A 23082-nucleotide genomic window follows, 5' to 3' on the forward strand; every position below is an offset into this window, starting at 1 on the left:
GAAGACACCTTCATTGCTGACCTGGTGGTGGGACTCAGCACTGGGCAGATCAAGACTGGCGCACCTTGCCGATCCGAGCACCTGGCCAAGTACAACCAGATCCTCAGAATCGAGGAGGAGCTGGGTAGCAAGGCCAAGTTCGCCGGCCGGAACTTCAGAAACCCCCTGAGCAAATAGGCTGCGGCAGGCCAGAGCCTGGGCCTTAGGCCCAGGTAGTTAGGTCCCCTCCTGCCACTGCTTCTGTAGATGCCATCAGGGCTGCCCAGAGCCCTTGACCCCAGCTGTGATCGTCATGCTTGTCACCTTGTGTCGCACCACGTCTGGAGGGAGCCCTGTGTGCGCCTCAGGCCAGGTTCCCAGTGGTTCTGTTGTGAAATAAACCCCAGCGCCCAGGAGGAAAAAAAAATTTCCTATACAAAGAAGATATCACTGAAGAACAGACTTCTACATAGGCCTTGATACTATAGACATAGCTGCCTAACACCAAACTAACCAGCATAGTCATAGAAAGTGAAATAAAAACATTTTTGAAATTGTGGGGCCTGGAAGATGACTCAGTAGAATAAGTGCTTCTCTGGCCAGCACAAGGGTCTGAGTTCAATCCCAGGTTCTGAAAAAATAAGTCCATGCAAAGGAGAAAAATGTGATCTCAGACCTCCAGCCCACAAGAAGAAGTCAAGGATATATCAACATATAAGAACTTAGAAGGCACACATTTGAAATCTCTGTAATGATTGCAAATGAAATAAAGAAACACTTTCATCAGGCTATAAAGGAAATCAGATCAAGGATAATCTCTCAGCTATATAAAGAAATGACCAACATAATGAAAGAATTGCTCATCTTATCTAAATAAGACATAAATAAAAACATAGAAGAGGATAGGAACATGATGGAAACTTTGAATGAATAATAGGAAAGTATTAGAATGCATGAAAACAATGCAAACAGATATTCAGGAAACTGAGAATTCCAATGAGAGCTGGCAAAACCACTTGAAGGAAACTGAAGGTAGACTCTCAGATCTTGAAGAAAGGATTGCAGCTAGTGATCATGAAAAGAAAGATTTTTTTTTCATTTATTTTGTTATGTATTTGGTACAGAATCTCACTATGCAACTCAGACTTGTGATCCTCCTGTTTTCAGCCTCCCCAGCACTAGGATTATATGCATGTGCCACCATGTCTGGTCTAAGTAGCCTGTTCAGTGTGCCCAGGGGTTGGGCCAGCATGGCATGTGGTGCCAGAGAGCGAACCCTTGTCCCTACATTTGCCTAAGCAAATTTGCCCACTGAGCTATGTCGCTGACCCATGAAAGATCTCTTAAAAGGAACAAGGAACCTGGAAAAAACAATTCTACAGCTGTAAAATGAAGTAAGGAAAACAATATAAGACTGATAGGTGTCAACAAAAAACAAGAGTCAATGCAAATGACATAAAAATACTATTTTCAGAAGCATAATGAAATTTATCAAACATGGGAAAAGAATCAGACATAGAAAAGTGAGGCATATAGAAATCCAATTAGTGATAACCAAAATAAATCTATACCCAGAAATATAAAAAGAGTCCAGAAAATCAGCGCAAGAATAATCTACTGAAAGCCGTTAGAGGAAAGAAGCAGATCACCTATAAAAGAAAGCCCATCAGAATCAAGGCAGATCTCTCAACACAAAACACCAAGTCAAAAATTGCGTGAAGTATTTCCTGTCCTGAAAGAAAACAACTTCCAGTGCAGACTGTTGTACCCTGAAACACTATCTTTTAAAATTAATGAAAAGATAAGATGCTTCCATGACAAAGAACAACTGAAGAAATTCATGATCATCAAACCAAACCTACAAAAATTAAAAATATTTTAGAAAGAGATAGAAATCATCACAATTACAAGCACAATACAAAGAAGCCACCAAGCATGGCAAGCAGTTAAAGAGAGGTGAAAACTAGGGAGCCAACATCAGAAAAATAAAATGACAAAGATAAGCCAATACATATCAGTTATAACTATCAATGCAAATGGCATCAATTCACCAATCTAAAGAAATGGACTGGAACAATGGCTGAAGAGAGAAATTTCAAAAATATCCTATATATAATAAATACATTTACAGTCGAGCTCAACCTATCTGTCTGAATATCAAACATCTTAGGTATAACATGGAACAGGTATTTTCCATCAAGTATTATTATGTTTAATTTTAAGTCCCTACAGAATACGAAGGAAACAAATTAAAAAATAAAAAAGTATAAAAAGATAGGAATAAACAATTACATATTTTTACACAGAAATTTAGAAATCTAACTATATACAGCATTGTAGCAGGACAGTCCTTTGACTTTTTTTTTCTTGTCTTTTGTTTTCATTTATTACCTTTTTTTTTTTAAAAAAAACAAACATTTACTTGAGAGATAGTATGACAATAATTGGTATGTCATGACAAGCAGTACATATTTAGAAGACCAGAATGACAGGCATTCCAAGCATGACCCTACTATTATACCTTGATATCTTCAGTGTAGTTGCTTAGTTCACAGGTATAAGCATATATAGTTAGTCAGGGTGAGAATCCTACCAATGAACTGCTAGTTTCAAAAACTTGCTGAAGATTCTCAAAATCATTGCCTTACCCATCTTGTGCATATAAATGTATGGCTTTGCCTCTGTCATGTTTCTTAGCTTTTCTCCTTGCCCTCTCTTCATTGTCTAATCCTGAAGTTCTCACTTTCCTTTTAATTGTGTTAGACCTTTCCATTTTTATTTCTTCTTTTGAGTTCTTATACTAGGGAGACTATGCGATATTTACACATGTGGGTCTGGTTTATTGCACTTCTGAGTATATCTTCAAGCAGCATCCACTTAAATATAAAGGCTGTGGGTTTATCATTCTTTATAACTGAATAATACTCTATTGTATAAAAATACCACGTCTTTTTCATCCATTCCTCAGGTGATGGGCATCTTTGTTGTTTCCAAGATTTGGCTATCACAAATTGTGCTGCTATAAACATAGGTATACATATATCACTGTGATATGACGTTTTCAGTTCCCCCAGGTAAATTCCCAGTAGAGGGATAGCTTGTTTGAATGGGATTTCCACTCCTAGTTTTTTAAGTCCTAGTTTTTTAAAATTCATCCTGATTTTCCTAATACATGCACCAGTCTACATTCCCACCAGCAGTGGAGACGGGTTCCTTTTTCCCCAGAGCCTCCCCAACATTTGTTGTTGGTTGATTTATGATTGGCACTCTTTCTGGGTATCTCAATGTTCTTTTAATTTGCATTTCAAGGATGGATAGTGATGTGGAGCATTTTTTCATATATTTATTTGCCTCTTTAATTTCATCCTCTGAGAAGTGTATGTTTATCTTGGATGTCTATTCTGAACTGGGCCTTTAATCCTTGGGGCCCTATGATTTTTAGGTATTTATAAATTCTAGAGAGCAGACCTTTGGCTGAGTGCTTAGTCAAGATTTTTTTTTTCCAATTTGTGGGTTGTCTTTTCACTTTGCTGGTAATTTCTTTTGACATGAAAAAACTTCTCAATAAGAAGATGTCCCACTTGTTAATACTTTCAAGTATTATCCATGGGATTTGATTTTTGTTCAAGAACTATTTGCCTACCCCTATGTCTTTAACAGTTCCTCCTACATTCTCTTCTAGGAGATTTAGTGTTTCTGTTTTAATGTTTAGATCTTTAATTCATTTTGACTTTAGCTTAGTACATAGAGATAGACCTGGGTCAACTTTTGGTTTTTGGTATGTAGAGAGCCAGTTTTTCCAGCACCCTCTGTTAAAGAGGCTACCTTTCTTGTGTAATAATAATAATAAGCTTATGTTCTGGAGGGTTGACAACCTAAGTTTTCAGACCAAAAATTAGAGAAAAAGAAGGGCTGAAATGACAGCCAACATTTTGGCCCTAGACTTGCAAATGTCAGTGAAGACACAGGACATAGCAGAACCTGTACTGTAATATCATGTAGCACAATTGTGTCCCAAATTTTCTGATCATGGTGAGTATGGGGCCACAGAGGAAAGTGATACATGATGTAGAATGTGCCTGATGAGAGTCACATGGAAAGAAAACTTTGTCTCAGGCTTTCACGGAGAGCAAATTGGTCAAGCAATGACTGTGACTCATCCACATGGCTGACACTAACAACGGATCTACAAACTGCAGTATAGGGTTTCAGATTAAATTCTGAAGGGATTTGACTGACCTTATCAGATACAATAGTTACATTTCTTGCTAAATAGGTGTTGCTTTATCTTGGTCTTAACCATCCAGCAAAAAGTATAAAAACGAAGTATAGAAAGTAAAGACATAATATGCTGAGCTGTTAAAGGCTCCAGTCAACAACATCTGACATTGCCAGTCTTACGGAAAACCCACTAGTATTATGGACTACTGGACTATATTGGAATTTTTTGCTGAATTCTTGCACCTAAAATATTTAAATGACAATGGAACACCCTTCTCTGACAAAACTAACACAAAAAGGGGGATACAAATGAACCATTTTGTATCTGTTTATTCAAATATTTAGGATAGATAGATAGATTTGTTCTAATAATGTTTGTGGACAGGATATCATGTCTGCATCTTGTACAATGAACAACCACTAATACAATAATATGCATTATATTAATTATTGAAACTGTGCTTATAATCAGTTTTGAAACTGTCTCATTGCTATTTGTTTCTCATTAAAAGTATTTTTTTTCATGGGGTGGAATTTCATCTTTGTTTGCAGAACACTGCAAAATAGGAAATTCTGCATAGAAATAAGAAACTGCCCTTCAGAGGTTAAGCTTCATACAGTATGTACAATCTGGTACTGTTCAAGTATGGTCTCGTTGTAAAAAGTGCTACAATAACAAACCACATTTTAAAAAAGGGTTCTTAGTAGAGAAAGACAAACTTATACTGAACATAATACACAACAAAAACTGGTGCCTCCTTCAGCTGTACACCTAGAAGTTAAAGGTATGGTAAGCCCCATCCTGCATTTGGAAGGTATGGGCTTCAGAGGTAGTGTCTGGCACAATTTGATCTTCTTCTTCCTCTACTGAGAAATACTTCTCAATAAAGTTTAATGAAGCCTTGTACACAGTCATTTTCATGGTTCTGCAGAGCTTCAATCTTGTCCAAGCCTCCACAATCTTCAATCATTATACTAAGCTTCTCAGTTTCACCTAGTTTCTCAGCAGCCTGAAAGATACTTGTAATAGCATCTAGAATAACAAGGATAATTTTCGTATCTTTCACAGTTAAGAGGTTCATCAATGGTTCTATTATACCACAATGAACAGGGTACACAATCTGTTCCACTGTCCCACTGCTTGTATAGTTGCCTTCCTTTTGTGTCTTAAAGTCCATCTTAGAGAGAACACTGATGAGGAATGGGACTAATCCATGATTCACAACTTGTTGGATCTGGTCCTGCTGGCTGGCTGTGATGTTTGACATTGTCCATGTAGCCTTCTTCTGAATGTTTGTCTTGGGAGGAGTGAGCAGGCTGGGAGAGACGGCAAGTGCTCCTGCTTCTATCACAATCTGTTCATCTGTTCCAGTGACAATACTCTCTGTGGCCCTCAGTGTAGGAGTCATAATGGGCAATTCATCTGATCCCAGAAGCTTCACCAGATGGGCACAACTTGCGTCTTTACGATCATTTCTATGTGCTCGTTTAGACCATTGGTAAGGTAGGAAATAGCCCATCAGGTATCCGCTAATACTTCAATATCACTGTGATGCAGAAGATGAACCAAAGTAGAGAGAATTTGCTCAACAACATCCAGTGGAGGTGCAGGATTCTTGTTGCAGCAAAGGTTGGAAAGGGTCCACGTAAGGTTGCATAAGTAACCATCTGCTAAAGATGACATATCAGGGACTGCAAGAAGAGCCAAGAGTGAATCAATTGCACCATATTTGATAATGAAGTCTCAGAAAACTAAACCATCATCTGCAATGTTTCCCAGTGCCCAGATATCCTGCTCACTGATGTGAGTATGAGGAAATGCCAAGAGGGAAATGAGAGCAGCGATGGCCCTCCGTCCACCACAGTCTTGGTCTGCTCTGCTGACCCGGAAGCAATGTTAATGAGTGCCCAAGCAGACTCAAACTGGATGGGACTACAGTCAGTTCTGCCCAAGGACACAAATTTTGGAATCAAACCAGCCCAGATTATGTGGTCTACGGGAGGTTGTTTTTCCTGAGAAAGCAGTTTCCTAGCAGCTTGAGTAGCTTGCAGCTGGCTTTCCAGATTATTGCTGATTATGCCTTTGACAATGTCATCTACAGTCCAATTCACAGCTCTCTGGTTGTGGTTTTCCTGCAATGGTGAAGTAGCATCATCAGGAAATGAGCTTACATTTCTCCTTTTCAGCATCTGGTCATCCTTCTTAGCTTTCCTCAGCTCCGCATTAACTTCTATTCGCTGCCGTCTCATTTCTATACTGTCTTTTTCCTTGTTCTTGAATCTGTTCAGTTGAGCAGCTGGTGAATTAGCATTAGCATTCTTGTTGGTGGAATGGTTACAAGAAACAAAGAGAAAGCTGCGAGGTGAGAGCAGGCAGTACTGCGGGGCTCGCCGGCTGCGGAAGGGGTGCTTTCCCCTCAATAAAATTATTTTTAAAAAAGTTTGGGTTTTTTTTTTAAAGAAATGCCAGAAATGTCTGTTTACAGTGGTAGTTAGGCTATAGAGGTGATATTCCAGGGACTATAACACCAAAAATATATTGTTCTGCTCTTGTCTGTAGCGCTAGAGAAGAATTCTGAGGGAGAATTTTCCTGTCTCATTCAGAAGGCATCTAACACAAGAGCCAAGAGTAAGAATGTGAATAAGAGATAAGGCTGGAGAATTAGAGAATGGACAGCTCATGCAAAGATTTGTCAGGCATAGCCATGAATTTGGACTGGATTTCAGGCTTAATGGAAAATCATCAAAATGTTTTAAATAACAAACATTACATGATCAACATGTGTCTCCAATAAGTCCCCTGTGGCTACAGAGTGGGCATGACCTCTGTGGGGGGTACACCTAGAGAAATGAACTAGTTAGGATGACATAGCCTAACTAGTAAAAGGTAAAGGGTGATTGTGGCTGAGCAAGGGTGTTTGAGAAAAGAAGGAAATGATTACTGGAGTTAGGCATACACAGGAAGCAGTACTAACAGGATACTCCTGGGGAAACAAGGGGTTAACAAGGACTCAGTTCTAGCCAATTCATTGAGTGAGTGGGGGGGTCATTTCTTGAATCAGAATAGGTTGGAGTGTCTAATTTCAGATCAACTACAGACCTAAAAGTTTTTAATGTAACAAAGAAATTATGTTTTTATCATCATTAAAGTGATCATCTCAAAAAAAAAAAAAAAGAAAGAAAATAAGAAAGACATTTAACTCAAAAGAAAAGTCATAGATTGATATCAAAGGTGACAAACAATACTCCATTAGGTAGGAACCCAGAAAAAAGCAGGAGTAGCTATTCTTTTTGCAGACAATATGAACTTCACAGCAACAATGATCAAAAGAGATTTTTTTAAAAGGTCATTATATACTTATTAGTGGAAACTTGAAGAGGAAGAGGTAACAGTAAATGTGTATATACCCAAATATGGGGACACCAAAGTATGCAAGACAAATATTAATAGACATGAAAAAATCAAACAATCTGAAAACATAATTATAACAGAGGACCTTAACATTAGTGTTACAGAAAGATAGATTAGACAATAAAAGCATCAATGAAATGTCAGAACGGAGACAAACTTGTGAACAAATGGACTTAGTAGATACTTTCAGAGTGTTTCACACAGCATCAATAGAAGATACTTCTTCTCAGATAAACATGGGATATTCTCTAAAATAGACCATATACCAGCCCACAGAACATGCTTAAGTAAGTACAAAGGAATTCAGGCAAATGATATCCTTATACAGAGGATAAAAGGCATTATATCATGCCTGTTATCTGATGATAGGACAATGAAATTTGGAATTTATTGCAAAAGAACCTGCAAAAACTCCATAAACACATGGAAATTAAATATAACTCTCCTGAACTGCACAAGTGACAGGTCAAATAAAGAAGAAATTAATTAATATCTACAAGCAAACAAACTGTAATATATTTGCAATGTGGAATACAATGAAAACTTATAGCATTGAATTCTCACATTAGGGAATTAGAATCAGCCCAAGTAAACAGCCTAATACTGCACTGTGAGCTTCTAGAAAAAGAAGAACAAGTAAAGTGCAAAGAAGAAAGGTAGTTATAAATATCAGAGCAGAAACTAAATCAGTGGAGACAAAGAAAACAATATGAAGAATTAATGAGTTAAAACCATTGGCTCTTTGACAGAATAAATAAAACTGATAGCTTCCTAGCCAACCTTATCAAAAAAGGGGAAAACTGTTCATATACAAGCAGTAAGAAATGAAAAGGATGAAATCTTTTCACATCCTGTGGAAATTCAAAAGAGCCTCAGTACCTACTTCAAAAATTTTTAGTTTCTTTTTTCCCCATAATTTTATTGAGAGACGGCCCTCCTTTTTCTCTAATTTGGTCTGCAAACTTAGGTTGTTAACCATCCAGAAGACAAGCTTATTGTTATTACCATACAACTTAGGTTGTTAAGCTTAACCTCACTATCAGCAATGAGAAAATTTCAAATCAAATTGGCATGACAGTTTCAATAATTCACACATTGCATACATACTTCCTAGTGGTTATTTGCTGTACAAGATGCAGACATGATATCCTATTTACAAACACTATTAGAACAAATCCCTCTATTCATTAAGAGAATGTAACTATATATCTATCCTAACCATTTTGAATACACAGATACAAAATGGACATTCATCTGTATCCTCTTTTTTTGTTTAGTTCCGTCATTTGAATATTATAGGTGTGATAACTCAGCAAAATAATCTAAAAGAGTCCAGTAGTCCGTAATAGTATTGGGTCTTATGCTTCACTGGCAATGTCAGAAAGTGTTGACCTGAGTCCCCTACAGCTCAACATAACAGCATGGCTTTACTTCTTAGATTTCATTTTTATACTTTCCTGCTGGATAGTTAAGACTAAGATAAAGCAAGACCAATGCAACAAGAGTTGTAGCTTTTGGGTCTGATAAGGTCATCAAATCCCCTCAGGATTTATTCTGAGATCCTGTACCTCAGATTGTAGATCCTTTGTCACTGTCAGTCATGTGGATAAGTCATGGCCATTGCTTGGCCAATGTGCTCTCTGTGAAATCCTGAGAGAATGTTTTCTCTCCATGTGACTCTCCTTAAGCACACTTTACATCATCGATCACTTTCCTCTTTGGACACATAACCTTTCCTCTTTGGCCCCATAATCTCCTTGATCAGAAAATTTGGGACACTACTGAGTTACGTGATGTTACAGTACAAGTCCTCATATGTCCTGAGTCTTAATTGACCTTGGAAGGCTAGGGCCAAAGTGTTGGCTTTCCCTGTGGCCCTCCCTTTTCTCTAATTTGGTCTGCAAACTTATATTGCTAACCCTCCAGAAGACAAGCTTATTGTTATTACCATACAATCTAATCTGTTAAGCTTAACCTCACTACCTGTCTGAATATCAAACATCTTAGGCATAACATGGAACTGGTATTTTTCATTAATTATTGATATGTTGAACTTTAAGTCCTTACAGAATATGCTGAAAAAACATTTTAAAAAATAGAATATATTTTAAAAATAGACATAAAGAATTATATAAAAATTTTTACTTTCATTGGATGGAAAACATAAATAGACAGATGCCTAGAAACATATGAATTATTTGGGCTGAATCATGAATCAAGAAGATATAAATATTCTGATTAAACCAATATCAGTCATTGAAATTTAAAGTGTATTTAACATCTTACCAACAAAGAAAAGCCCAGGTCCTGATGGATTTACAGCTGAATTCAACAAGAAATTTAGAAAACATTTAATGTCAATATTCCTCAAACTCCTTAATGAAATTTAAAGGGAAACAATTCTCCCTAACTCATTTCTGGAGACAAGTATTACCCTGATACCCAAGCCAGAGAGTGACCCAATGAGAAAGGAGAACCACAGACCAATCTCTCTATTAAATACTATAGTAGTTGATACACTGTCAACTTGGATGAAGGGGCTCCAGCAGTTCCTGGGTGGGGGCACCAGCCTGCAGGCAGGTAGGGCCCAAACTGGGGGGTGATTGGTTTCACCATAGAGCAAGATTGGACCTGCCTCAGGGTGCAATTGGTTCCACCCTAGGCCCATGGGATGCCCCAGAGTGACTCAGCACAAAAAGTGTATATAAAGAAGCAGAGGAAGTCTTCCTGGCCACCCTGCCCCATTTCCTTGGAGAATTCCCAGTTTTTGGAGGAGCTTGATTTTTGCAGCCGCCCCACTTTGGAGGAGTGCTGATCTTTGCAGTGGAGCACCAGTCTTTGCAGTCAGTGTAGAGGGAAGAGAGAGGCTTGATGGAGGCTGCAGCTGTTGTTCCCCATCTGCTCTTCATTGTTTTCTGCTGCCATGAACTACTGTCATTTACATTGGAGCCAGCAGAGTATGAACTGAAACCTCCACAAACTGCAAGCTAAATAAGCTTTTCCTTCCTTCATTTTGAGTGTTGGGTACTTGTCCAGCAATGAGTAAAAAGTAACTAAGACAAATACAGATACAAAAATTCTCAGTAAGTTAGTGGCAAACACAATGCAGCAAATCATCAAAAAATTATACACCATGAGCAAGTGAGAATCATCCCAAGAATGCAGGGCTGTTCAACACACACAAATCAACAAATGTAATGCACCACATAAGCAGAGAAAAAGTCATATGGCTATCTCAATAAATGGAGAAAAAAGGGTTTTTTCTTTGTTTGTTTGTTTGTTTGTTTGTTTTTTGTACAGGGGATTGAAGAGAAGAAAATCTTTTCATAAGGCCCAACACTCATTTGTAATGAAAACCTGCAGAAAATTTGAAAAGATGGTCTTTATCTCAATTTGACAAAAGCTAGCTATGACAAACCAATAGCCAACATCATTCTAAAGGCACAAAAACTGAAAGCTTTCACTGAAAATCAGATAGAAGAGAAAGATGTCCACTATCATCACTCTTATTTCATATAATTCTGAAAAAATTAGCCAGAGCAGTTATAAGAGAGAGAAATAAAAAGGAATAAAAATAGGAAAGGAAGAAGTGAAATTATCTTTCAGAGTTGACATAAGACTCTATATAAAAGAACCCAAGAGTTGGCCAAATAGCTCAAAGAATTAAAGCACCTGCAAGCAGGTGCAGGAGCTGGGGGTTCAATCCCCAGGCCTGCTGTGCCAGCTCTGCCCCAGGGGCATGCTGAAATGGCAATTGAGACTGGGCATGGTGATGAACACCTATAATCTCAGCACTTGGGAGCCTGTAAACAGGAGAATCACTATGAGTCTGATCTAGTAGTGAGAGCCTGAACACCATGTAGGCCCTTCCCTAAATTACAGAAAAAAAAATTAAAAGACCCCAAATACTCCACAAAAACCCACTAACATTTAATAACCAAATTCAGAAATGCAGCTGGATACAGTTAACACTCAAAAATCAATAGCACACCTGTGCACAAACAACAAACTCAGTAAGAGAGAAATTATAAAAACCACACTCTTCACAATAACAACCTAAAGGTGAAATACTGAGGAATCAGTCTAGCAAAGGAAGTAAAAGATCTATACATTGAAAATTAAAACAGGCCAGCTAGATAGCTCAGTGGACTAAAGCACCTGCTTAGGCAGAGTGCAGGGGCTGGGGTTCAATCCCTGGCACCACAACCTGTGAAGGCCCTGCCCCCAGGTCATGGTGAGATGGCAAATGAGACTGGGAGTGGTGGTGCATCCCTGTAATCCCAGTGCTTGAGAGGCTGAAAACAGGAGACTCACTATGAGTTCAATCTACATAGTGAGACCCTGCACTAAATACATTTTTAAAAAAAGAAAATTACAGTACTCTAGAAAAAGAGATTGAAGGGGATTTGATAATATGGAAAGATATTCCTTGCTCATAGATAGAATAACTAGTATTGTGAAAATGACAAAAATTTAATACATAGTTAAAGCAATTTGAATCAAAATATCATTGGCATATTTCAGAAATCTACAGAAAACATTCCTAAAATTCATCTAGAAACAGAAGAAACATAAAATACTGAGGCAATTATGGACAGGGAGTATCACAATCCCTGACTTGAAATTATACTATGAAGATACCATGAAAAAATCAGGATGGTATGGGCAAAAAAACAGACCCAAGGACCAATGCAGCACAAAGATGCAGACAAAACTACAGATACACTCAGTCACCCTAGTTTTGACAAAGGGATCAAACTATTTACTAGAAAGAAGATGACCTCTTTAATAAATGATGCTGTAAAACTGGATTTTCACATGTTGAAGACTAACACTAGAACCATGTCTATTACCATGCACTGTATGAAGGTCAAAATGGATTAAAGATCTAAATACTAAAACAGAAACGTTGAATCTAACAGAAGTGACAGTAGGTAGAAATCTGGAAGACATAGTGTAGGCAGAGAGTTAATGAACAGAACCAAACGGCATGGAAAATACTTCAAAGAATAAATAACTGGGATCTCATTTACATTTTTTGCATATCAAACAAAATCACGCATGGAGTGAAAAGAAAACTCGCCCTCAGGCATAGGACTTATATCTAGACTATATAAAGAGTTAAAAAATTAGGCCTTCTCCCAAATTCAAAGACCCAATCAAAAAATGGGTCTTGGGGACAGGGGGAAGGACATCTGAGATGAATATACACTTCTCAGATGAATCAATACAATTGGCCATAAATACATGAAAAAATGTTCAAAATCATTGGTCAGTCAAAAAATGCAAATCAAAACAACACTGAGGGGGCCAGCCAGCTAGCTCAGCAGATTAAAGCACCTACTTAGGCAGACATAGGTATGGGACTTCAATACTAGTGAGTGCTGTGCCAGCCCCACCCCCAGGGTGCACTGAGACCATGATTGAGACTGGGCGTGGTGATGCATGCCTGTAATCCCAGCTCTTGGGAGGCCGAAAACAGGAGGATCACTAAAAGTTCCATCATGTAGTAAGGCCCTGTAGACCTTGTATTAAATACATTAAAAAAAAATCACACACACACAAAAAAACAAAGCAACACTGAGATTCCATCTCACATCAGAAAGAATGGCTGTCTTTCAAAGATCAATCAATAACAAATGTTCGTGATGCTGTGGGAGGAAAGGAACCCTTCTCTACTGTTGATGGGAAAGTAAACTGGTACAATGACTTGGAAATCAGTGTGGAGATTCCTCAAAATCTATGATTAGATATCAAATTTGACCCAAATATTTCCCTTCTGGGTATTTTCCCAGAGGAAAATAGAAACATCATACCAGAGTGAGATATTTGCACCTGTGTCTACAGCAGCTGGATTGTAATAGCTAAATCTTGGAAACAATGGAAATGTCCATCAAGTAAAGAACAGATAAAAAAGATGTAGCATTTTTATGCAATTGAGCATTATTTAACTACAAAAAAGATAAATTTGATGTTTTTTATAAGTAAGTAAATACAACTATAGACCAAACTCATAAATGAGATAAATCAGACTTGAATGTAAATATTGTACTGTCTCCCTAGTGTAAGAAACTAAAAGAATAAATAAGATCCAAAAATGCATCATAGATATTATGAAAGGGGAAGTAAGTGCTCAAAAATAAAGAACAAGTGAAACAGGGGAAAGGAAACAAATTTAGAAGGGGATATGATAGCTTACATAACTGTACAACTAATTTCTATTAGTTTACTGAAAGAAGAGTTAGTGCTTATATTGACTGACCAATTTGCCTGATATATCTGGTAATTTTACCAATTACTTTGAGGATAACAATATGCAACATAATACCCATTGTTAACTTCTTATCTTGTTTTGAAATTCTGTATCATTTTTATTACTTTAATTTTCTTTAAAAAATGTATAGGGGCCAAGGATATAACTCAGGGGCATAAGTGCCTACCTGTTAAGCACAAGGTTCTGAGTTTAGTTCTTGGTACAACAAAAGAAAAAAAATATATAGAATAAGTTCACTTCATAAATTTCAAAATCTTAGGTCCAAAGAATATGGTAATCTGTGTACCAAAATGTCATTTATGACCTTTGAATCTCACATTTTCCCTCCTTCTCATGGATTCTACTTGCCCTCAAACTTTGCAGCATTCATTCTAATAATCTGTGCCCTATAACTGAGTTATTTCCCTCCTAGACTATAGACAAGTGACTTTCCTCATCACCATCAATCAAGTGCAAGTCTTTGTTAATTTTTTATGTAATCACGCAAGCTCTTACACTGGGTCTTTATGCACTTTACTCTTCTCATTTTAATGCATTTAAAATTTGGCAGGCTAATAGTTTAGATATATGAGTAGACATTTTTCTATCTTGTGTTCTTGCCACCTGCCATCCGTCCAGAACATTTTTTGCAGCACCATGTACAACATTGATTGTGTCATTACAAAAATCAGAAGTTGATTCTTAGAATTTGATTTCTAAAAGCCAAGGGTTCTGCGATGGGGAGTTTGAGTATGAAGTTGTCATGGTATTGGAATGAACTGAGGATACACACTATACAGTACAAAAAGTAAAAACAAACATATACCAGCTCCAATTTCTATCCTTCATTGTAGATGTGCCTGATTCCTATCATCACTTCTATCTGACTTCTAACTGCCCCATGAAAACTGAGCAGGACCCCAGCACAAATGTTCATAGGCTTTACAGTCCACAGGCATAGTGGTCTTTGTCTTCCATTCATTCTTGTAAATGAAAAATTTTGAACTGAATCTCAGGAGTATAGGAAATGAAAGTTTGGCATCAGACTCTACTTCTAGCACTTAGACTAGACTTAGGTTCTGAAATTAAACTAATTCAGTACTTCTATCTCAAGGTGATTGAACTGGGTGTAGCTAGTCCTAGCACTTTCCTCTTCCTTGGCTGAAGGATTAAGGATCTAGTCTGTTTTGTAGTTAGGAACCACAATCTATAGTCTACTTGATTTGGGATACTCTGTTCTCTCCACTCCCATTTTTTTCTTAATGCCAGCTCCATCCATCCTATCTCAAGCCTTCCACCTACAGGTTATGCATTTTTCTTCACATTAGTTTCTGAGTATGTGAGACATATTCATTAACTCCACATATTACTTTACTATGGGTAATACTTCTGATTACCAAGGTATGTGGCGCATATATGGTCCTCATTTCTAAGAGCATCCATCTTGCGAGTTCTTTAATTGGTGTATATCTTACCTTATGAAGTAAGTTACATTTCTTAGTAGGAAATGACACAACTCTTTGAATGTTTCCAGTATTAGTAGGTACTTATTGGTTGATACAATACCTTGAATTTCAGAATCTATCTATCTATCTGTCTGTCTGTCTATCTATCTATCTATCAATCATCTATCTATCTATCTATCTATCTATCTATCTATCATCTATCTATCTACTTATCTATCTATCATCTATTTATTCCTAGGTACTATATGGAAATACTATTAGAAAGCCATAATTAGAAATATTCAATCTTACTTATATAACATATATGCATGAAAATGTATATTCATATACTATAGGATTAGGGGGATAAAGTCTGGACTCAAAGCTCAGCTCTGTATCCAACTTTGGGGCAAATTATGTTATTACTGTGTGCTTCAGTTTTCTTGTGTGTCAGTGTGGCTAACTGGTATCAATTTTGTAGTGTTGTGAGGATTAAGATTGAAAATGCATATTAGAGAAAATATGTGAGCGACTGGTACACCATGAAGAGTTCTGAAAGATTTGGGCTATATTTTTTTCATTTGAAAGAGAAAAAAAATGGTATAGAATTTCAAAGCAAAATGGTAAGCGATTAGCAATGGTGAATATGTATCATATTGTTATCTTCAAAGTAATTGCTCAGATTACAAGATATAGGCATGTATAATTATTCAAACAATATGAACTTTTTTTGATGAATTGAAAGAAGTCAGTAAGATAACTACTGATTACTTATCATTTTCTATTTCAATTTTTTTTTTATTTTGTTTTCTCTGATGACCCTTATGGGTTTTTGTGGTAGATAGTTATATCACCAGTATGAAAGTCTCTCTAGGAAAAGTCTGTACTTCAAGGATGTCTTCTCTGTGGAGGAGAGTCTTGGTTTATGTGCATTACAAGATTATACCTCTGTAGTTCATTAAGAATTAGATGTTGGTATCTGTCTGACTCAGTCTTTTGTCCTTTGGTATAGAGCTGTGGTGAGCCCATTATCCCAGAGCTTCCCAGAGCAGTAGTCCCTTGATATTGCATAGTTTGACTTCCATGGACCCACCGTTTCATGGGTTTTCAAAAAATATCAATCTAAATTATTTATTGTGGATTTTTTGCTGTATTGTGGGATTTTGTGGTAGTGTGCAATACTGTATATGTATTTATGTGCATAGTAAATATGGTTTTAATGATTTTTGCCTAAAAATTTATTAAACATAGAAAAATATGTTACAAATGTTAATTCTAACATAACATATTAAAAGAATATTAAATCAAAATAAAATACTGTTTACAGTATATATTTCTTTAATGGACGAATACATACTATGATGAACAGTATTTGTATGCTATTGAAAATATGTAGGATTACAAGTTTAGAAATGGTTAAGAATATTAGAAGTGCTTTTAAAAGTTTTGAAAAGGTTTATAAGAGTGTGGGAAGGGTTTCTAAAGGCTTAAAATACATATAAATATTAAAACATAACATCACTACTTTTCTGATTTTCAATTATTGTGGAGGTATCAGGAATGTAACCTCTGTGATAAACGAGGGACCACTGTATTGTTGCAGAAGGGAGGACAACACTTTACAACAGATACTACATCCTGTAAAAAGTAAAATTATCAGTAACAATAGCATGAAGCACAATTTAGAAGCTGACAATCAGTGGTAATTATTGATTTTGTACTTTTTTATTTATGTATTTGGTACAGGGTCTCACTACACAGCTCAGATTCAGAAGCTGAAAACAGGAGTTTTCAGCTTCCCCAGTGCTGGGATGGCAGGCATACACCACCATACCAGGACTTGATTTTTTGTACTTTAGATAATAGGGGCTGAAGCTATAGTTATGTATCCTAAATTAGGAGTTTGTATCCAAAGTGTTTTTCCTTGATAGAGTGGTTTTTACCCCGTGGTGGGGAGATTTAGAGAGGATAGTGTATAAAACAAAGATAACTGGAAAGAAAGTAGAAGCTGGACTGGTGGACAACGGATGATTGTGCAAGGTTTGAGAAATAAGAGAAGAGGATATAAAGGGAAGACTGAGGGAGTAATGAAGGAATTATTTGAATTTGGTCATTGGGTTTAGGGGACAGGATTAGATTTCCAGGTTGGAGTTCTCCCCAGCCATTTAGAAAGGAGAGGAAAAAAAGATGATGAAGAAGAAAGAGAAGGGGAAGGGGAAGGGGAAGAAGGAGAAGGGGAAGGAGAAGGAGAGGAAGAGGAAGAGGAGGAAGGAAGAATTGATAGAAGGAAGGAAGGAAGGAAGGAAGGAAGGAAGGAAGGAAGGATGGAAGGAAGGAAGAAAAGAAGAAATGTGAACAAGAAAAAGAAGAGAAAATAAAAAAAAAAACTGCAACGAAATGGTCAGTCAGGTAGTCCTACATTTTTCCTGAGCTGGCTATTGATCCTGCAAAGGCCTCAGTCACCTGCTGGCTCCTATCGTTACTGTTACTTCGGACTTTTCACTCTGCTAGCCTCTCCTGCCAATCCTGTGCACCTTAGTTGGAACCCTATTGTGTCCTTGGCTTTCCTTCTAATCTCTGGGCCTTCCAAAGCAGTTCACCTCAGTCAGGGCAGTCATGCAGGTGGGGGCTGCTCCTTTCTAATGTGACTCCTTTCTAATGTGGCAGTGATGGAGAGGGAATAGGAGGTTGGCTATAGTTTTGTAATACCTTTACTTCTTACCCTCTGATGCACACAAACCTTTACATCCCCTCTCAGAAATGGATTAATTACTTGAACAAGCATAAGCTGAAACATTCATTCCATCCTAGACATTGTCCTGCAAACATAGAGCTGAATAAGACAAGGTCACCTTTCTAATGGGCATTGAAGTACGGTAGGGGAGACAACAGAAAAACAGTGATTACAATGAAAAATGAATGCCACCAAGACATCAAGCACAAGGGATGATATTAATATGCTGAGCAGTAGTTGTGTTGGCTGGGTGTAGTGTTGCCTTAGTTTCTAAGGCATGTCTTTTGACCTGGGTCCTATGCTTTAGGAGAAATGAACAAATTTAAAGAATGGGGTATACAGGACAACAAGTTCAAAGGCATGCAGAAGGAAACACTGTTCGGGATTTTAGGTTCAGTAATGATTCCCCTGTATGGAGAGTAGAGTCAGTGCAGCTGTACTGACAAGCCAAGACAATGAGACAAGCTAGTGAGAATTTGCCCTCTTATGACAAGGGAGCCACAGAATGACTAACTAGAGACCAGAGATGATCAGATTTGGTTTTGTAAAAGATCTTGGTTATTAAATTCTGTATGATTAACTAGAGGAGAACCAAACTAGAACAGCCCAAAGATAAGTTGATAGCACAAAAGAGACTCTATTTTCTTTTTAACTCCATTTTAGAAGTTACCTAAACTTATGTCCTTCCCTTTTAGTTAACAAGAAACCCATAAAGGAAACAATTGCTAACATAAGGAGAAAATGGTTAAAACAAATTGTAAGTAAGCTGAAATTTAACTGTAGAAACATTACTGTACTAACATTTCTCTGGGAAATGTAAGCCTTGTGATCTTTTTCTTTTGATACAGGAGCTTGCTATGCAGCTTTGATTCATAGACACCTTCCTCTCAGCCTCCCCAGAGCTAGGATTACAGGTGTGTGTCACCAAGTCCAGTTTCAGACCAGCACAGCAAGCAATAATGGGGATTGAGCTTGGGACCTTGATCTTGCCAGGCAGCTGCTTATGCCACTGAGTTATCTCCCCAGCATGCTTGTGCCGTTTTTGTAAAGTTCCAAAATGAAGTAATGTAGTTACCATGGTTACTTGAAAAGACATAAAAATCCACCACAAAATTTTCTGGTGGTCAACATTCCCTGATTGTCATCCTGCAGGCAATAAGAGCCTCAATTATTCCCATTCTTGGTCTCACTGAATTTTGCTGCAACAAAATAAGAGCCTAATTTTAGGAAAGGACAGAAGATGACAAGTGGGTGTCGACTTATGAAGTGTTTCAAAATAGGACCAACAAGTACTCGGCAGTCAATTGGAGCTAAAGTGAGGCAGAGGACAGAATGAAACCATATATTCCAACTTTGGGCTTGAGCGACTGGGGCCTGAAGTGTCACTTGCTAGGAGAACTGCTTCTTTGTCAAACAGAGGAGGTCAGTGCAATCCTGTCCTGTAGTTAGAGGTGTTTCAGAAGGTGGAGTGCATAACTATGTGTACATCAGAACCAACCAAAGAGCTTATTAAATGTAGATTCTCAGGTTTAGTCTAATAAATCTAGATTCAGGGTTTAGAATGAGGCCTAACAATTTATATTTTCAAAAATATCCCAGGCATTCTGATATAGTCAGTTATAGTTGTGTGAGGAAAATATAACGAACAGAAAATCAATATGGAAAAAAAAGCATATGTGGTTGGAGCCAAGATTATGAATGAGGTCAAACAGCAATAGTAGGCAAAGAAAGAAGAGAAGATGGTCAATAGGTCAATGATACAGACTTATAGGATAATTCCAAGAATGATTTTTCTTCCCATTACAGAAAACAAGGTATGTGGGATTGTGATGCAAGTGTTAACTTTCTTGGTCCTGCCTTGTTTATTTCTACTCCTTTGGCTTTCATTCTGTACACTGCCAAAAGAGTTATCTTTCCAAAGCAGAGGTCCAGTGATGCCATTTCTCTTTCCATAAGGGGTACATGGATTCTCAGTCCCCTACAATGAAGTTCCAGTTCTTTTCTTGGATACTTAAGATCTACAGTAATCCAGTCTTAGCTTGCATTTTCAGATTCAATTGCCATCACCCTCTCCATTATCTGCATACTCCAGCCATCACAGCTCTAGCCTTCTCCAGACCTAGAATACAACCTGCATCTCTTAACTTTCCTTTCTTCCTAAAAATGTTCTACCTTGACTCAACTTCTCTGATAGCTAATTCATATCTATCTTTTGAGCATGATTACTCAGGTTTCAGGAGCATTTCTGCACATATCTTATGGTCTGGATATTTATTTATGTATTTATTTATTTTTATGTAATTGGTACAGGGTCTCACTATGCCACTTGGACTCAGTGATCCTCCTGTTTTCAGCCTCTCCAGTGCTAGGATTACAAGCATGGCCCACCATGCCCAGACTTGTTTGTTGGCTCCGTGATCTGAGGTATCTCACTGACCCTTGGTCTGGATATTTAAATGTCCCTAAAAAGCCAAGCTGAGGCTTAATCTCTAGCCGATGGAATTACTGAGAAGGGCCTGAAACTTTAGAAATGGGGTCTAGTTCAAAGAGGTTATGCCTTAGAGTTTGGGGCTGCTCTGCAAGTGGGTATTGGGGCCTGGACCCTTTTCTTTGTCTCTCTGTGCATTCTGGCCACAATAAGGTGAGGGGCTTTGCTCTGCCTTCTGATCCCTGATATCGTGTCCTGCTTTATCACAGGTCCAAAGAGAGACGTGCTCAAGCCCAGGCCCTGCTAGTGTGTGGGAGAGTTTCTGCACTCCCCTGCACATTCTGGACCCCTCCGGACCAAGCCCAGGCCTGTAGCATTAGTGAGACCTTTTGCCACGCTCTCGAAACCCCTCCACCCCTCCAGACCCGACTAAGCCCAGGAGTGGTGAGTGTGTGGGAGAGCTTCTGCACTCTCCTTTGCCCCCTGGACGCCTGAAGACTCAGTCTAGGCCTGGCATACAGGCCTGGGCTGAAACTCTGCAGCTGAAGTCCCTGCAGAGAGACTAGGGGCCAAAACCACCCATCTAATCCAAGAGCAGAACATCTTCCTAGAGGGGCATAACAGGTTCACCTCGAAAGGCTGCAGCAGGAAGAAGCTGAGCACAGTAGCCAGACCCAAACCAGACACAACTGGATGAACTCAAACTTAGTAGGTCTGCACCCAAATTTTAGTAGGTGCTAAGGTTATTACTGCACCAAAGCTCTACACCAAAGGTCAGAGGACACTGCTACACAAGTCCAAAGAGACACTGCCATGTAACGATGGACTAGAATTCCCGGAAACATGCAGTCAAGATCAATATTTCAGGACAGGGATTTGGCTCAACTGGCACAGGGCTGCCTGGCAAACATGAGGTTCTGAGTTTGATTTTTAGTATTGGAAAATCAACTTCTGAGACTCCAGCCAGAACCCAGACCTGGTGGGCCCAATGTGAAACACTGCAAAAGAACTACCTGCAGACAGGCTAGAGGCAAGACTCACACAACTGATCCAGGAGCAGAACATCTGGCCAGAGTGGCACAGCAGGCTCACTTCCAAGGGCTGTAGCAGGAAGAAGTGGAGCAGAGCAGCTATATGCCAGCCCCACCCATCTGAACAAATTTGAACTTTGTAGCTCCAGACCTGGTGCTAAGGTAAATAACTCTACCAAAGTTCTACATCAAAGATCAGAAGATAGTGCTATACAAAATGACAAAGAGAAGGAGCAAAATGCATTCTCAGGTCCTGAGCCCAAATGCAAGAGACAATAGCATAGAAGAAATTGGAAATCACAAACCTGAACTCTTTGAAATAATAGTGTCGGAAGTAAAGAAACAACTGCAGAAAGGTATAGAGGAAATCAGATCAGAAAAATTTCTGAATTAAGAAAAGAAATGGCAACTATAATGAGAGAATTACTAAGTGCTTCTGAAGAAGAAACTGGTAAAGAATAAAAAAGAATATAAAAGGGATGGGATCCTTAAATGAACAACAAAGGAAAGAAATAGAATGCATGAGGCAGATTCAAAGTGATACACAGGAAATTGAAAGGTAAATCACAAGCTATCAAAACTGTTCCAATGAAAGTGAAAATAGACTTGCAGACCTTGAAGACACTGTTGCAGCTAGTCAAAAGGTAAGAAAAGATCTCTTTTTTTGCCATAATTTTATTGATAAACAAATAGCAATGAGACGGTTTCAAATCAAATTGGTAGGACAGTTTAAATAATTAACACACTGCATACATTCTTCTTAGTAGTTAATTGCTGTACAAGATGCGGACTTGATATACTATTTACAAACACCATTAGAACAAATCCCTCTATTCATTAAGAGAATATAACTATATATCTACTCTAACCACTTTGAATACACAGATACAAAATGGACATTCATCTGTATCCCTTTCATTTGTTAAGTTCCGTTATTTGAATATTATAGGTGCATAAACTCAGTAAAATATTTTTTTCACTGTCAAATTTTTATTTATTTTTTCATAATTTTATTGATAAACAAATAGCAATGAGACAGTTTCAAATCAAATGGCTTGGAGAGTTTCACTAATTAATACACTACATACATTCTTCTTAGTGGTTAATTGCTGTACAAGATGCGTACTTGAGATCGTATTTACAAACATCATTAGAACTAATCATTCTATTCATTAAGAGAATGTAACTATATATCTATCCTAACCACATTGAATACACAGATACAAAATGGACATTCATCTGTATACCCTTTTTTTCGTTAAGTTCCAATATTTGAATATTATAGGTGTGTAAACTCAGGAAAATATTCTGAAAGAGTCCAGCAGCCCATAATAACATTGGTCTTCTGTTTAACAGGCAATGTCAGAAATTGTTGACCTGAGTGCCCCACAGTTCAACATAACAGCATGGCTTTACTTCCAATATTTCGTCTTCATACTTTTCTAATGGATGGTTAAGACCAAGGTAAAGCAGCACCTATGTAACAAGAGTTGTAGCTTTTGGGTCTGAGAAGGTCAGTGAAATCCTCTCAGGATTTATCCTGAGATCCTGTACCTCAGATTGTAGAACCTTTGTCAGT

At 37.9% G+C, this 23082-nt stretch overlaps 1 protein-coding gene and 1 pseudogene across 1 annotated transcript in view; both read right to left on the reverse strand.

Moving 5' to 3' along the window:
- Akr1d1 (aldo-keto reductase family 1 member D1) overlaps positions 1-23082 on the reverse strand; it is a 126674-nt gene that overhangs the window by 82601 nt on the left and 20991 nt on the right. The window lies entirely within an intron of this gene.
- Positions 4973-16339, reverse strand: LOC105741882 (annotated as a pseudogene).

The sequence above is a fragment of the Octodon degus genome, unplaced genomic scaffold (assembly GCF_000260255.1).
Source record: "Octodon degus isolate 3935 unplaced genomic scaffold, OctDeg1.0 scaffold00027, whole genome shotgun sequence".
NCBI classification, from domain to species: Eukaryota; Metazoa; Chordata; class Mammalia; order Rodentia; family Octodontidae; genus Octodon; species Octodon degus.